This window comes from Cervus elaphus, chromosome 29 (assembly GCF_910594005.1).
Source record: "Cervus elaphus chromosome 29, mCerEla1.1, whole genome shotgun sequence".
NCBI lineage: Eukaryota > Metazoa > Chordata > Mammalia > Artiodactyla > Cervidae > Cervus > Cervus elaphus.
Window position 1 is genome coordinate 41,070,420 of NC_057843.1, and position 16,319 is coordinate 41,086,738.

Genomic DNA, 16,319 nt, shown 5'->3' on the forward strand with positions numbered 1-16,319 from the left:
GTCAGCTCTATTAGTAATGAACAATACCACTCCCACGTCCATCGGTATCCTTGCTTACAATCTTTGTCTTCTTGACTTTCTCACTATTGCTAAAAGATTCTTTAGAATACAAAAGGGAGATAGAAAAGCTTTACAGAGAGGAGGGAAGGAGAGGACAAGAGAGAAAAGGTATGTTTACTCTAAGTTGACTTATTTAAATAAGCTTGTGTGGGTGTGTTAGTCATTCAATTGTGTCCGACTCTTTGCATCCCCATGGACTGCCGCCTGCCACTCTCCTCTGTCCATGGAATTCTCCAGGCAAGAATACTGGAGTGGGTAGCCATTCCCTTCTCCTGGGGATCTTCTTACAGACACAGGGATCAAACCTGTGTCTCCTGCATTGCAGGCAGATTCTTTACTGTCTGAACCACCATGGAAGCCCTTAATACTAGACTATTGGCACATAATTGCTGGGTTTTCCTTTACCTATAGCACATCGCTATATCTCTGTGATGTGAAAAACCATTTTTTACTGAATACTTTTTGCCCCATACTGTGCCTGTAGGCTTTTAAGTTTCCTTCCCTCTTCCTTTTGTTTCTTTTCAGAAATGCTCCTCTCTGAAATGTCGTTACTTCTTCCTTATCAATAATCTATGTTGAAATTCCATTTCTTAATGAAGTAACAATTATATCAGTTCAGTTCAGTTCAGTCGCTCAGTCGTGTCCGACTCTTTGCAACCCCATGAATCGCAGCATGCCAGGCCTCCCTGTCCATCACCAAGTCCCGGAGTTTATTCAAACTCATGTCCGTCAAGTCGGTGATGCCATCCAGCAATCTCATCCTCTGTTGTCCCCTTCTCCTCCTGCCCCCAATCCCTCCCAGCATCAGGGTCTTTTCCAATAAGTCAACTCTTCGCATGAGGTGGACAATTATATAGGTCACATCAAATTCGCTTTCTTCCCCCCTGGAGTTTGATTTTGTATTCAACAAACATATTATTGGGCACTTACTCTGGGCAGGGTATTCATTTGTTCTAGAAACTACATTTCACATCCAACAAATTCTTTACTGAGCATTTACTATGTATAGGGCAAGTCTTCAGCTTATATTTCTTTGGATTCAACTAAAATTAAGTTTTTCCTTTTCCTCTTATCTAGGATGGCTTTCCCTGTGTTCAGTTCACAACTGTATGTAGCACTTGTTAACATTTCCCCCTACACAAATAATGGCATGTCTTTAATCCAGGTACTGCTTGGCATTTGTCATATTTTCCCCACAGCTTTTCTAAAAGCATATTAACAGCCTTTATGCACTTGCAATTTCACTTTAAGTATTTTAATTAGAGGTCATTTAAGTTTCTTTTGAATATGTATTTAAAGACTTTTGTTCTAAATACTTTAGTTACTTACAACTAAATTCCATCTTGGCACTTCCAAAGCTTAAATTTTAGGACACAATCCTAACACTCTAAAACAATTGGGGAGAAATGATTATTCATTCATTGGACTTGGACAAGCTAGTATCTTTGAAAAAAAGTAAACTTGGATCCCTATATCCTTTCCCAGAATAGTTTTTATATGGATCAAAGATTTAAATGTAAAAAGCAAAAATAAAATTACCAAAAGGAAAAAAAAATAAAATAAAATAAAATAATGCCTTTAAGTAAAGTCCATTCTGATATTTGGGCCTGTAATATCTAGTTTCCCCTGAAATTCCAAGAGTTCTTTGCATCTAGTAGGTAGTCAATAATATTTGGAACTATAGAATTTCAGAATGCAAGAGAACTGTGTGGAAAAATAATATAGGGCTAAATTTCTTGTGACTTTGAATTTGGGAGTGGTTTTTAGAAATGATGTGAAAAGCACAAGAAACAAAACCAAGAAAGAGACAAACTGAAACTCGTCAAAACTTAAAACTTTGTACTTCAAAGGCACCTCAAGAAAGTAAAAAGATGGTTGAAGAACAAGAGAAAATACCTGCAAATCATATATCTGATAAGGGTCTAGTATCCTGAATAAATAAAGAATTCTTACAACTCAACAACAAAAAGACAAACAATCCAGTTGAAAAGTAGGCAAAGGAATTGCATACATGTTTCTCCAAAGAAGATATATAACTGACCAAGAAGAACATGAAAAGATGTTTAATATCATTAGCCATTAGGGAAATGAAAATCAAAGTCACAATGAGATACCACTTCACACCGACCAGGATGGCTATGATAATAGTTTAAAAATTGTAAATAACAGAAAATAATAAAAATGCCATAATCAAAACAGAAAATGAGGGTGTGGAAAAATAATTGGAACCCTCTTACATTGCTGGTGGAAATGTAAAATGGTGCAACCTCTGTGGAAAACAATTTGGTTGCTCTTCAATCAGCTGAACATACAGTTATCATATCATATCATAGATAATTCATCCTGCAATTACATCCCTAAGCATATAGCCAAAAGAACTGAAAGCAGCTATTCAAACAGAAACTTGTACATAAAAGTTTGTAGTAACACTATTCAGAATAGTCAAAAGGTAGAAGCAATTCAAATGTCTATCAACAGATGAATGGATAAAGAAAATGCAATATATCCACACAATGGGATATTATTCAACCATAACAGTGAAGTACTGATACATGTTATCACATGGATAAACCTTGAAAACATATGCTAAATTTAAGAGGCCAAACACAAGAGGCCATATACTGTGTCATTCCATTTATTTGAACTTTCCAAGATAGGAGACTCTACAGAAAGAAGATTCTTGGTTTCCAGGGCTGGGGGACAGGGGAGAGTAGGAAGTGACTACTAAATGAGTATAAGGTTTCCTTTGGAGGTGATAAAAATGTTCTGAAATGAGGGAGTGAGGATGCCTGCACAATGCTGTGAATGTAATAAATAGCCCTGCATTATACACTTAAAAATGGTTAAAATGTGCATTCTCTGTTGTGTGAAAGAAAAGTGAAGGTGTTAGTTGATCAGTCACATCCAACTGTTTGCAACACCATGGACTGTAGCCCACCAGGCTCCTCTGTTCATGGAATTCTCTAGGCAAGAATACTGGAGTGGGTTGCCATTTCCTTCTCCAGGGGATCTTCCCTACCCAGGGATTGGACCCAGGTCTCCTGCTTTGCAGGCAGATTCTTTATCATCTAAGCCACCAGGCAAGCCCATGTTATATGAATATTACCTCAATTAAGAAGAACTTACTGATGAATGTATTGTTCACTATCCATGTGTCAGTATAGCAGATGTAGGGTTAATTAAGCTATTGCTTCTCTTTCTAGACTCTGAGGTCCTCCAGGGACTGACAGGTAAAATAATACAGAATGAAGATGTGGGCTCTAAACACATACAAAGCCTGCTAGGGGACCGAGAGATGATAGTGATACAAGGGCTTTCCAAATGAAGTCAGAGAGTCTTGGACTAATTGGTTACAAGTCTGTGAGTGCCTCTTTGTGCTGCTACTATACTGGGCTGGGTGTTCAATAATGAGGAACAGCAGAGACCATCCATCCTTCTTGGAACTTGCACTTGGGGCACAGGCAGATATTTCTTACAACCCCCTGCAGACTGAGGTAAGTGCAATGTAGAAAAGGAACAGTCTATGAAAGTTCAGAATAAAGAGACTTGACCTGGACCAGAATGAGGGAAGACCTTCTTCTGAGAGTAATCCTTAAGCTGAGATCTGTGGGACAAACAGGAGGCAAGAGAGGCTAGCATGGAGAGTCGGGTTAGGACTCAAGTGTTTCACTGCTATGGCCCGGGTTTGATCCCTGTTGGAGAATTAAGATCCCATGAGCCGTGCAGTGCAGCCAAAAAAAGAGAGAGAGAGAGAGAGAGAGAGAGGCTAGCATCAGCAAAACCTATAGCAGAAGGAAACAGGACTTTCAAGGGCATGAAAGAAGGGCGCTGCAGTTGGAGCAAGCTGCTAAGTGGGTCACGAAGCTGGAAAGACAAGTGGGGCCTGATAGGACCCCCTATACAGGCTTACGATGGCTTAAAACTCAACATTCAAAAAACAAAGATCATGGCATCTGGTCCCATCACTTCATGGCAAATAGATGGGGAAACAATGGAAACAGTGACAGACTTTATTTTCTTGGGCTCCAAAATCACTGCAGATGGTGATTGCAGCCATGAAATGAAAAGACGCTTGCTCCTTGGAAGAAAAGTTATGACCAACATAAGACAGCATATTAAAAAGCAGAGACAGTACTTTGCCAACAAAAGTCCATCTAGTCAAAGCTATGGTTTTCCCAGTAGTCATGTATGGATGTGAGAGTTGAACTATAAAGAAAGCTGAGCACCAAAGAATTGATGCTTTTGAACTGTGGTGTCGGAGAAGACTTTTGAGAGTCCCTTACACTGCAAGGAGATCAAACCAGTCAATCCTAAAGGAGATCAGTCCTGAATATTCATTGGAAGGACTAATGCTGAAGCTCCAATACCTGATGAGAAGAGCTGACTCATTGGAAAAGACCCTGATGCTGGGAAAGATCGGAGGCAGGAGGAGAAGGGGATGACAGAGGATGAGATGATTGGATGGCATCACCGACTCAATAGACATGAGTTTGAGCAAGCTCCGGGAGAAGGTGAAGGACAGGGAAGCCCGGTGTGCTGCAGTCCATGGGGTTGCAAAGAGTCTGATAAAATGAGAAACTGAACAACAAATATAGGCTCTGATAAAGATTCTGCTCTTTATCCTAAGGGTGACAGGAAGGGGCAGACAGGGGTGAGGGATGGCTACCTCCATCCTGGAGGTAAAGAATGGACTGGAGGCAGGCAAGAACAGACATGGAGTGGAGACAACCTAGGAAGCTACCACACTTATCCAGTGGGCCTCCCCGGTGGCTCGGTGGTAAAGAACCCGTCTGTAAGGCAGGAGACATGGGTTCGATCCCTGGGTTGGGAAGATACCCTGAAGAAGGAAATGGCAACCCACTCCAGTATTCTTGCCTGGAGAATCCCATGGATAGAGCCTGGAGGGCTAACAGTCCATAGGGACACAAAGAGTCAGACACAACTTAGCAACTAAAGGACGATACTTGTCCAGGGAGCAGATGATGGTCCTTGTGAGGTGGAGACAGAGATAGAGAAAAGTGGAGCTAGATCTACAGAACAGGGGTGGAGTCAGGAAGGGGCAGGCCCAGGCCCAGTGACACCATGTGCAGAGGGATGAGGCACTGAAGCGTGAAGCAGAAGCTGAATGCAGCATACCAGAGGAGTCACTCTGGTGGAATCCATGGAAAGGTGTAGGTGCAGGAGCCTTGGGAAGCTGCTGGAGTCTATAGGAATCAGATCACACGGCACTCCTGATGAGTCTTATGGTGGACACAGGACCCAGTGAGGCATTTAAGAGGGGGAATGGGACTACCAGATTCCTGCTTTACAAAGAGCATTACAGGGAAGCTAGAGAATGCATCTAGGGAGAATAAAAGGAAGATACTTTTGAGTATAAACAAGGCAGTGAATTAGGAGACTGTCACAGTTCAATGTAAGAGTTAATGAGAGCTAATCTCTGGACAGACTATGGGGTCGCAAAGAGTCAGATATGACTGAGTGACTAACACACACACAAAATCTTAAGACATGGTGTCATGAGACTGGGGGATGACAGGGGTATGAGTCTATTTCTGAGACTGAATCAATTGATAATCACAATAGTCATGACCTGTGACCCATATACAACCCCAATATCTTCTCCCACATGGTCTCATGGATCCTTGCCAATGTAAGAGCTGTAGCATGAAGAAAATGAAAAGATGTCATTGGAACCAAGTCTCTGGCAACATTTTGCTTTCAAAACCTCCCCTCATTTTGATGTGACATTGTCACCCACAGGTGACTTTAAGGTCACCACAGGTTCTTTAAGAAGAGGGATCATGTCTTATTTGCTGTCTCATGTCCTTATTGCTATACTTTCTGCAAAGAGGGGACTGAACAAATACTTGAATACATAAATTAAAAAGGTGTATTTCTCAGCACACCAGCCACACAACTAACATTAAGAGGAAAAATACACACACATTAAGGAATTATGGAACCTGATAGCCTCACTGGTGACTGTGTGATGTCTATGCTACCTTTTAAGACAAAATGTTGTCCTTATTCTGCTCATGCTGCAAAAGAATCTGTCATCTTTATCACCGAGGTGTACTGGTCTTGATCAGTGTTCCATTGTCAAAGGTGTTGTATGCGCATGGTGAGGTAGACTACTTACTATGTGATTTATATAAGTCTGTCTGCCATCTCAGGCTCAACGCACCTAAAGAGAGACTATCACACCATCATCCAATGATAGGGGTGCAAAAAATTTTCTTAAATTTGTTGTTCAAAGTGTGTCAACTCCATCATGAGAGTTTTGCAACAAAACTCTCCATTTTTTCCCCCAGTGGTCTTGGCTTATCTGAAATGAATTCAATTCACCAGACCTCTGGTCTTCAAGGACATAAGCAGATCCCATTGGAAGATCTGGTTCTGAGACCTTTTGCTCGGAAAACTTTAGTCTCAGAAAACTTTAGTTAAGATGCAAGTCCCAAAAGGCAGAGCTTTGAACATATTGGAGTTAGGGAGAAAGCAATTAAGACTAGTAATTCAGAGCTTAGGCCTTGTATTACCAGTGTTTAAAGCTTAATAAAGGCTTTAACAAAGAACAATTAAAGTCTTAGAAGGAAATCAGACGAAAAAAAGTTCATTTGATATGTGAAGATTAAATAGCCTCTGAGTATGTGTGTATGTGTATGTATTTATATGTATTTCTTAGCAGGTTTGGTCTTCTAATTATGACACAAAAATATAGAAGAAAGGTCACACAATTTCTTTTAGAATTAATTGGCGCCATCTAAGAGAGAAATTCTAATCTTTTCTCATGGTAAAATCTAGTAGAGTTATAGCATTATTATTTCCCTCCATGATCTTAGACTACTTTGAAACTAGCTGTCCATCGTGTTGCTGATTTAGTAGATGGAAATGAGAGAACATGGTGGCGATACCAGTTGGAAGTGGGGTGAGGGATAGTGAGGTCAGGTGTCTATTCCCTTGTTGAATTTCTGATTGGCTGCATGCCTCCACCTCAGGTCACTTTGTTTTGGTTTGGGGGTGAGTAATGGGAGGGGTCATGTTTTATGGTTACTTTCTTGGGTTCAAGGGTCTGCTCCTTCCTCTCACTCTCTCATGTCTACATGTACTAATGGTCCTCCACTATTGCTGACCAGGATGCTTCATTAGACTCTGTTGATTCCCCTGAGCCCTGCCCATACCTTTGTAAGGGTCCCTTCATTAACAAGTCCCAGGTTCCATCTGAAGGTATCACGAACCAGCTTCTTGATGGAAACCTTGACTGATACAAGATGATCCTGGAAAATCCCAAGGAGACAGGGTAACAATTTTTACTGGCTTTTTTCTTTGGCATTGGTAATGAAAAAGTGAATGGATGTTTAAGATGTAATCTCTAGTTAATTATTGATGGGATAAAGCTCCCTTAGGGCCCACTCTCCTATGGTAAGCTCAGATCCCCAATAACTATAAATAGAACTATGAAACTACTTTATGAATTAAGTTGTGAACATCTTTGGTTTGAGATGCCTGAGGGGATGGCCTAGTGGCAATACTTCCTAAGCATTCAAAAATGAAAGTGTTTGCCATTGGAACAGTCAGTTCCACATGGTAGGAAGTATTCCAGTAGAAGCTGGAAAGCAGTGGATTAGGAGTTGAACTTCATAATTTTAAGGTCTTTTCCAATGTGTACTTTTATGATTATTGGATTTATGATATAATGGTTTATCAACAGAAATTTATTATGAAAATGTTGACTACTAAGATGGGTACTCTAATATACTGATACGTGAACAGTATATACATAAATTAAAAAAAAAATCTATTGGCACTAGTGGTAAAGAACCCGTCTACCAATGCAGGAGATGTAAGATACATGGGTATAATCCCTGTGTCACGAAGATGCCCTGGAGGAGGGCATGACAACCCACTCCAGTATTCTTGCCTGGCAAATCCCGTGGACAGAAGAGCCTGGCAGGCTACAGGCTATGGGGTCACAAAGAGTCGGACACAACTGAAGTGACTTAGCATCAAAAAGCTTACATAGAATTCACCTTCAGCATGACACAGTGAGAGTCCTGGTATCTGGAGACAGATTAAACTTCTATTTCAATCCTTGTTCTTAACGAAAAGCCACGTGTCCTATGGAAGCTACTTAACATCTTTGTATTTCAGTTTTCTCACATCTTTCTCAATAGAGCAATGATGGAAATTCACTGAGATAACGCCTACAACAAATTTAGGTACTCAATAGATGTTAGTTCTCTTTGCTTCACTATCACCATTAAACTGTTCTTCCTGTTACATCAATTTATGGTGCTAAGGTAAATAAGAATGCATTTAAGGTTTCTTTTTCAAGGAATAAAATAATGCCATTTGCAGCAACATGGAGGGGCCAAGATATTACCATACAAAGTGAAGTAAGTCAGATACAGAAAGATAAATATAATATCACTTATATGTGAACTCTAAAGAAACTGATACAAGTGGACTTATTTATGAAACAGGATCAGACGCACAGTCATAAAAACTTATGGTGACCAAAAGAGAAAAGGCAGGGGAGGGATAAAATAGGAACTTGACATTAGCAGATATAAACTACCATACAAAAAACAGATAAACAAAAAGGTCTTACTGTATAGTACAGGCAACTTTATTCTATGTTATAATAACTTATAATAGAAAGGAATCTGAAAAAAACTTATAGGCTGTATGTATATCACTGAATCACTTTGCTTTACACCTGAAACTGAGACACCACTGTAAATCAGCTATATTAGAATAAAAAAGCTTTAAAAGTCAGCATGCAAATAAAGTTGAAAAAATTTTAATTAAAAAAAAATTCTGTTTTTAGTTGAAAACCACAATCAAAGTAATGATCAAGACCCTCACTTTAGCATCTACAACCATGAGGGCACAGTATTTCATATCACAGCAGATGTATCATGTAAGAAAGTCTTTCCCCAAAGAGCTGGTATTTAAATATACTAGTAAACAAATTCTATTCATACATTGCTTTCTACCTCTAGCCATTTTGCTTGGAACCTCACAACAACCTAATAAGCCAGGCATTATTATCTTCACTTATAAAAAGAGGAATTTATAAAGGGCAGAAAATCACTCATAATCCTAGAGGAAGTGATCTTTCCACGACTCATTCAGACACTTCAGGTTGGGGATTTTGATTAAAAAATCAAGAAACTTTAAAATGTAACAAAGTAAACAACACACAGGAGCATATATGAGCTATATAAATTAAGCCAATCATCTCTAAATACAGTCAGGAATTTCTAGAACACCTCCCTGGCCTGGGGCAGTGGGCCATGAGAAAAGTAAGCAGCTGAGGGGTTAAGAGCACAGACCCAGGAAACTGGATCAAATCCTGCTACTTGCAGATGTCATTTGTGTCACTTTGGACAAGCTATCCAGCTTCCCATGCTTCAGTTTCCTCATCTGCAAAAAGGAGGTAACCACAAACCTACTCCTGGGGGGTTTGCAAGGTTTAAATGAGATCACCCAGTTAAAGTAGTTGGCATAACCCCTACTTCAGAGAATGTGAAAAGTTAAGTCGCTCAGTCGTGTCTGACTCTTTGTGACCTCCTGGACTGAAGCCTAACCAGGCTCCTCCATCCATGGGATTTTCCAAGCAAGAATACTGGAGTGGATTGCCATTTCCTTCTCCAGGAGATCTTCCCCACCCAGGGATTGAACCCGGGCCTCTCACTTCAGAGAAAGTGTTCAATAAATACAGTGATTACTGTTGCAGGACAAAGCAGTGGCATCCCAGTGGAGAGCTCATTTGCCTAGAGCCATGGAACTGGTTAGATGCAGGGGCTGGAGCCCAGATCCTGTCCAGGTCCTTTTGTTACAACTGCACCACAGCTTAATTAGCTTTTGAAACACGGGTGATCAGAATTTCAGCTCAAAGACAGAATAACAGCTAGAGAACCTGCTACCTGCAGTTGATCCATGGTGACTTTCTAGGAAGCACACACATCACAAGCATCTATGCGGAAAACATAAATAAATCAAATTCCTTCCGAATGTGCTGGTCTTCCTCCTATGTATGGGACTGCCTCACAGCCAAAACCCTTAGAACATGCTTGGTTGGTGACATGAGTAACCAAATTTCTTTAGGCATCAAAACACACAGGCTTGTAACACACTTGGCTCTTCCTGCGACTGATGCTGTAGTGAGGCCCCAGAGTAGACGGTTCTGACAGGACAGAAATGGATGCAGAGATTAAAGAACTAAAGGGAAGCCTGCAGTCATCTTTGAGACTGGCCTGTGCCTGGTTTTATACACACTGCTTTGCTATTTTGCATCACCTGGGATGTATCACTCCCAGTTGCAATTCAGAAAGCCTTCTTTTAGTCACATGCTACAACCAGGAAAGAAGCAGCCTCCAACCAGTTACCATGCTATCCTTGGCTAATAAGGGCGGAGCCATCACAAGGCAGTGATGCTGAATGAATCTAGGCAATCGAGACTGAAATCATCTGATGAAACTTTAAACAAGATTGAGCTTAACATGATTCTTCAGCATTTTTCCTCTACTCAGATCTTTTCTGCTAGAAGCATTTGCTCTTCCTTGCTTTTTAAAGTGACTTCACAAAACCCTAGTCAATTCCAGCAAGCACAAACTGACCCCATATCTTTATTGGGTTCTCATGGCACCATTTTCCTGACTTTTCTTGGAATACAAGTAGAGACTCCCTGGGTTTAGAGAGTGCTTTTCTGGTTAATGAAGACTGCACAGTTTTATTCCTAATTACAATAGTCCCTTTTGTAGTGTCATGGTTCTAGGAAAAGATTGGAAAGTTTACATCCTTAAATGCCAAGGCAGTTAAACATTTGTAGCACACATTAAAATCTGAGGAGTTATAATATCTGATTGAATTCTTTAAGACCAGTAGAAATACCTCCATGCAGATTGTCTGCAGATTCTCAGAGAGTAAGAGATGAGGGCATTTCAGTCTAGTGTGTCTGAGCTGGGACAAAGTAGAGAGGACTCCTGTTGGGGGGATTTGTCTGTTTGAGAGCCAGGAAGATGCCTTTCTCAGCCCCACCAGTTTGAGAAATCTATTCATTCTTTTCTTGAAGAATATGGTGACATTTTCCCACTTCCCTGTTAAGCATGAGGAATTTAAAACTGACTCATATAGAGGGACTTGCTTAGATCATATGTCTGAATTTTAGCCAACTTGTATGGTGTTGATAAGGATGTTTTCATGTACATAACCCCAGCAACACTACTGGGCTGGCTTTTGAGTTCTTTTGGGGAAGTTTTGCATATTTAGCTTGCATCCCTCTAGTGGGTTCTTCTCTGTTTTGATTTCATTCCAGTGACTTAACTACACCCTTAAAAGCAGGGGGAACTTGGAACCTACTTTTCTCATTTAGGAAATGGGTACCTGCCGTTTCATCCGTGGTGACCAAAGACAGAAGGTAATGAGAGCCTGTGGAGAAAGAAATGGCAACCCACTCCAGTATTCTTGCCTGGGGAATCCCACGGATAGAGGAGCCTGGCGGGCTACAGTCCATGAGGTCACAAAGAGTCAGACATGATTGAGTGAGTGAGCACACAATGAGAGCCTGCCCTGACCTTGGGTCGCCTTCCATGCTCATTCACGCAAGACTTACTTCTAGGAAGAGGCCAGCATGGTAGGACAGAATCCGGCTTCTGTCCTACAGAATCCAGGATTGCCATGGGTGTCACCTTTGAGTCTCACCTTCTGCCTCTGTAAAATAGGGCAACAGAGTCAATCCGTGGGTCTCTCTGAGAGTTCTGCAATAACACATAAAGAGCACTGAGCTGTGTACCCAGGAAGTGCTTGCTATGTGATGGCTGTCTTTCCCCTTTCTTCCAAGATAATCAGATAAAATACTCAAGACCCAGCTGGGGAAAGGAAATTGACAGCAGAAACCTCAAAAATTGTTATCCAGTGAACATGTTCTTCTTTGGTGAGGAACTGGAGAAAATTGGAGAAATTTCTAAATATGAAACTTTTTTCCTGTCATTAACCTTAGAACTCTCAGATAAGAAGCAGCAAGGCCATCCTACATGAGGAATAGATCATCAAGGAGCAGATTAGCATTGGCCTACTTGCCACCAGGGGACAATACCAGGCTATAATTATTGTGCAGATCCTTCTATGAAATGCTGAGCTGGGTGATGGCAGATCCACAAAGAGGTATGCAACAGATCCTTCAAACAGGGGGCGCAGTGTAATGGAAAGAATAGTGGTCCTTGACTCCACATTTGGTTCAGTTCAATTCAGTCACTCAGTTGTGTCCGACTCTTTGTGACCCCATGAACAGCAGCACCCCAGGCCTCCCTATCCATCACCAGCTCCCGGAGTCCACCCAAACGCATGTCCATCGAGTTGATGATGCCATCCAACCATCTCATCCTCTGTCGTCCCCTTCTCCTCCTGCCCTCAATCTTTCCCAGCATCAGGGTCTTTTCAAATGCATCAGCTCTTCCCATCAGGTGGCCAAAGTATGGGAGTTTCAGCTTCAGCATCAGTCCTTCCAATGAACACCCAGGACTGATCTCCTTTAGGATGGACTGGTTGGATCTCCTTGCAGTCCAAGGGACTCTCAAGAGTCTTCTCCAACACCACAGTTCAAAAGCATCAATTCTTCAGTGTTCAGCTTTCTTTACAGTCTAACTCTCAAATCCATACATGGCCACTGGAAAAACCATAGGCTTGACTAGACGGACCTTTTTTGGTAAAGTAATGTCTCTGCTCTTTAATATGCTATCTAGGTTGGTCATAACTTTCCTTCCAAGGAGTAAGCATCTTTTAATTTCATGACTGCAGTCACCATCTGCAGTGATTTTGGAGCCCCCAAAAATAAAGTCTGACACTGTTTCCCCATCTATTTCCCATGAAGTGATGGGACCAGATGCCATGATCTTAGTTTTCTGAATGTTGAGCTTTAAGCCAACTTTTTCACTCTCCTCTTTCACTTTCATCAAGAGGCTCTTTAGTTCTTCTTCACTTTCTGCCATAAGGGTGGTGTCATCTGCATATCTGAGGTTATTGATATTTCTACTGGCAATCTTGATTCCAGCTTGTGCTTCTTCCAGTCCAGCGTTTCTCATGATGTACTCTGCATATAAGTTAAATAAGCAGGGTGACAATATACAGCCTTGATGTACTCCTTTTCCTATTTGGAACCAGTCTGTTGTTCTATGTCCAGTTCTAACTGTTGCTTCCTGACCTGCATACAGGTTTCTCAAGAGCCAGGTTAGGTGGTCTAGTATTCCCATCTCTTTAAGAATTTTCCACAGTTTATTGTGATCCATACAGTCAAAGGCTTTGGCATAGTCAATAAAGCAGAAATAGATGTTTTTCTGGAACTCTCTTGCTTGCAACAGTTGGTTACCTACTCACTAGTCAAACATCTCTAACCCCTAGTTTTTGTTGTTCTGTTACCTGTAAAACAGGCAATGAGATTTTCTATTTCCTCACAGGGACTGTTTAGAGTAGAGATCCTCAAACTTTCATGTGTATAAAATGCACCTGAGGGTCTAGTTAAAATGCAGAGTCTGGTCCAGTAGGTTGGGGGCAGAGCATGGGATTTTACATTTCTAGCAACTTCTGGGAGATGCTGATGCTCCCGCTCTGGGGACCACACTTTGGGAAGCAATGGTTTAGAAGGCTGTATGATGTGTTATGGGCTCCCCAGGTGGCTCAGTGGTAAAGAATACGCTTGTCAAGTGGAAGATGTGGGTTCAATTCCTGGGTTGGGGAGATACCCTGAAGAAGAAAAAGCAAACCCACTCCAGTATTCTTGACTGGAAAATCCCATGGACAGAGGAGTCTAGCGGGCTATAGTCCATGAGGTTGCAGAGTTGGACACGACTTAAGAGACTAAACAACAACGACATATCTTTAAAAAGGACTTGTAAACTCTTTACAGTAGGTGGAAGGTGTTGCCATTGGCAGTGGCATTATTCATATATTCTACGAGAAATCTGACTTTCATGTCTTTCCATTCTATGTAGTTCTTTTCAGTGTTTCGAAAAGCAACCATATCAAGATTTAGTTTTCTTTATTTTTTTTTAGTGTGGTTAAGATGAGGCCTATGGGAATATACCATGTCTGGCACAACATAGGTCCTAAAGGAAGAAAAGAAGAGATAAAGGGAAGGAGGATGAGAGGGAAAAATTATACAAGTATATTGTGTTTTAGGGGTAAAGGTGGCTGTCTCCTTTTAGTGACAAGAAGATGCAACAGAAAGAAGGGAGACAGCCTGCTGGCATTTTGCATGAGTATTTAAGGACAGCAGTAAGTGAAGACAGATTAGTCAAAGGTGTTTACACTGATGATGGGGACATTTAGGGATGCCATTGTGGACAGATATGACTTGATACATTTCTAGAAACTACTTGTGGTGCCTCATCTGTCTATATATGGCTACATATACTCACAGACCTCTTGAGGAGAGACAGAAACACAGAGAATTTTTTTTTTTTTTTGTCAAAAAATGTTACTTTTAGGTTTCATTTAAGGCCACAGATCTTACCTGTAAGTGAACAGCTTTCACTGTGTGAAGAACATGAACTTAAAAGTTTTCTTACTTATTTTGTTAGCCTAGGGAAGCCTGATTGGCTTCAGTCCATAGGGTGGCAGAGCCAGACATGACTTAGTGACTGAACAAACAACATGTGTTTGCCGCTTGAACACAAGCTGAGGGGACTTTCATCTGCTTTGTCCACTGCTGATCCCAACAAGTGGAACCGCATCTGCATGAAGCAGGTACTCAGTAAGCGCTGGTTAAAGGAGTGATGAAAAAGTGAGCATGTGAGTATATAAATGCCTAGCAATACTTTCTTATGAACTTTAGAGAAGAGGTTTGCAGTTTGAAACTTATCGAGGGTATCTCCCGATTTCTAAAAACCACATCTCATGTCTCATTATTTAACTCCTTTTCTTCCAAATAAATAACTTTCTCTTTCTTACTAAAAGATGGCATCCAATCCACTGTCCAAGACTTATGAATATTCATTGAACAGTGAACAAAAAGGAGACCTTTTTTCCTATATCCTTCGAAAAACAAGGTGCTCACGGAGACTCATCCAGAGGCTCCTTGGAGAATTTCCTGTTGCAGAGTTTCCTGGAGGGTACAAGGTCATTTCTGAGTCCCTGAGGGATCTCTTTCTCCTTGCCTTGGTGACTAGGGAGCCACAGAAACACAACTGGGGAAGAGCTGGTCGCCATGCAGGTAATCAGGGGAAGACCTTTGATGGATCTGAATCTGTCCCCTACAAACTGTCTGGACCAAGGAGACACTTACAGCACCTCCTGAGGCCGAGCACTGTGGCAAGAAATGCCAATTCCTAACTTGAATTTCCCCAGGGAAGTGCCAGTTGGGTCCCAAGAAAGTGCTGACTGAAATAATACTTCTCTCCTATTCTGCGGACCAGCGATCCTGGGATGCCTTGGAGATGGGCCTTTAGATTGGTACCTCCCGAGACAACCATGCTTTACCGCCTTAACCCTTCACAGGTGGCACTGACAGTATCTAACCGAGCGGGGTGTCACGGTGACCTGACCTTGGAAGTGGGTTAGTGAGAGCTGAGCTCCAGCTTCTGAATCCTATTTTCAGTCTTCATGTGGTTTTAAGATTTAGCCCAATTTCCAGACTATCCCATACCCAGGCTTGAAAATGGCTTTATTTCACACTTTGCAGCAGGAGGTAAGTGGGTTTCTGTGTGAAACTGATGGTGCCAAAGACATTGACGAACATTAAAAAATGTCTGAATATGGCTTCAAGCCACTCAGGCTGTTTCTCATCCTGCGCCGTGCTTCGCGGAGCGTATGCAAGTTCAGAGCTCCCTTTGAAATCAGTGGCGGTTATGAGCTTGCAGCAACTCGGTGGGGCTCTGAGCAATATAACAAATGAGCCCCTTTGAAGACTAACCATTGTACGTGGGCTCTTTTTGTGCTTCCGACACTGCTTTCTCGGGGATGTTCTGTGATGGTGGGAGTAGCCCATCAACACACGCCCTCTGGTTTTCAACTCTGGCCCTGAGAGAGGGAAGAGGGACAGGGAGGTGGGTCCTCGTATTTCCATAAAGAACTGGCCTTAAACCCTTTTGCTATCCTTTTGATATCAACACCTGGGATAAACCATCCCATGCCCACATAACCTGAGTGAAAACAAAACAAAAGCGGCTTCTCCTGTGTGGTACTTAACTGGTCAATGCAACAACAAAAACAGCAACAAGAACAATAAGAAAAATGAAACAAAAACAAAGCTATTAACAGCC

The 16,319-nt window shown here is 41.5% G+C and overlaps 1 long non-coding RNA gene across 1 annotated transcript in view; it reads right to left on the reverse strand.

Annotated features, from left to right (window-relative positions):
- Window positions 1-16,319, reverse strand: part of LOC122686267 — a 553,524-nt gene that overhangs the window by 6,870 nt on the left and 530,335 nt on the right. The window contains exon 9 of the long non-coding RNA XR_006338679.1: window positions 11,678-11,775. This is a non-coding gene — a long non-coding RNA (uncharacterized LOC122686267). The remainder of the gene's footprint in view (window positions 1-11,677; window positions 11,776-16,319) is intronic.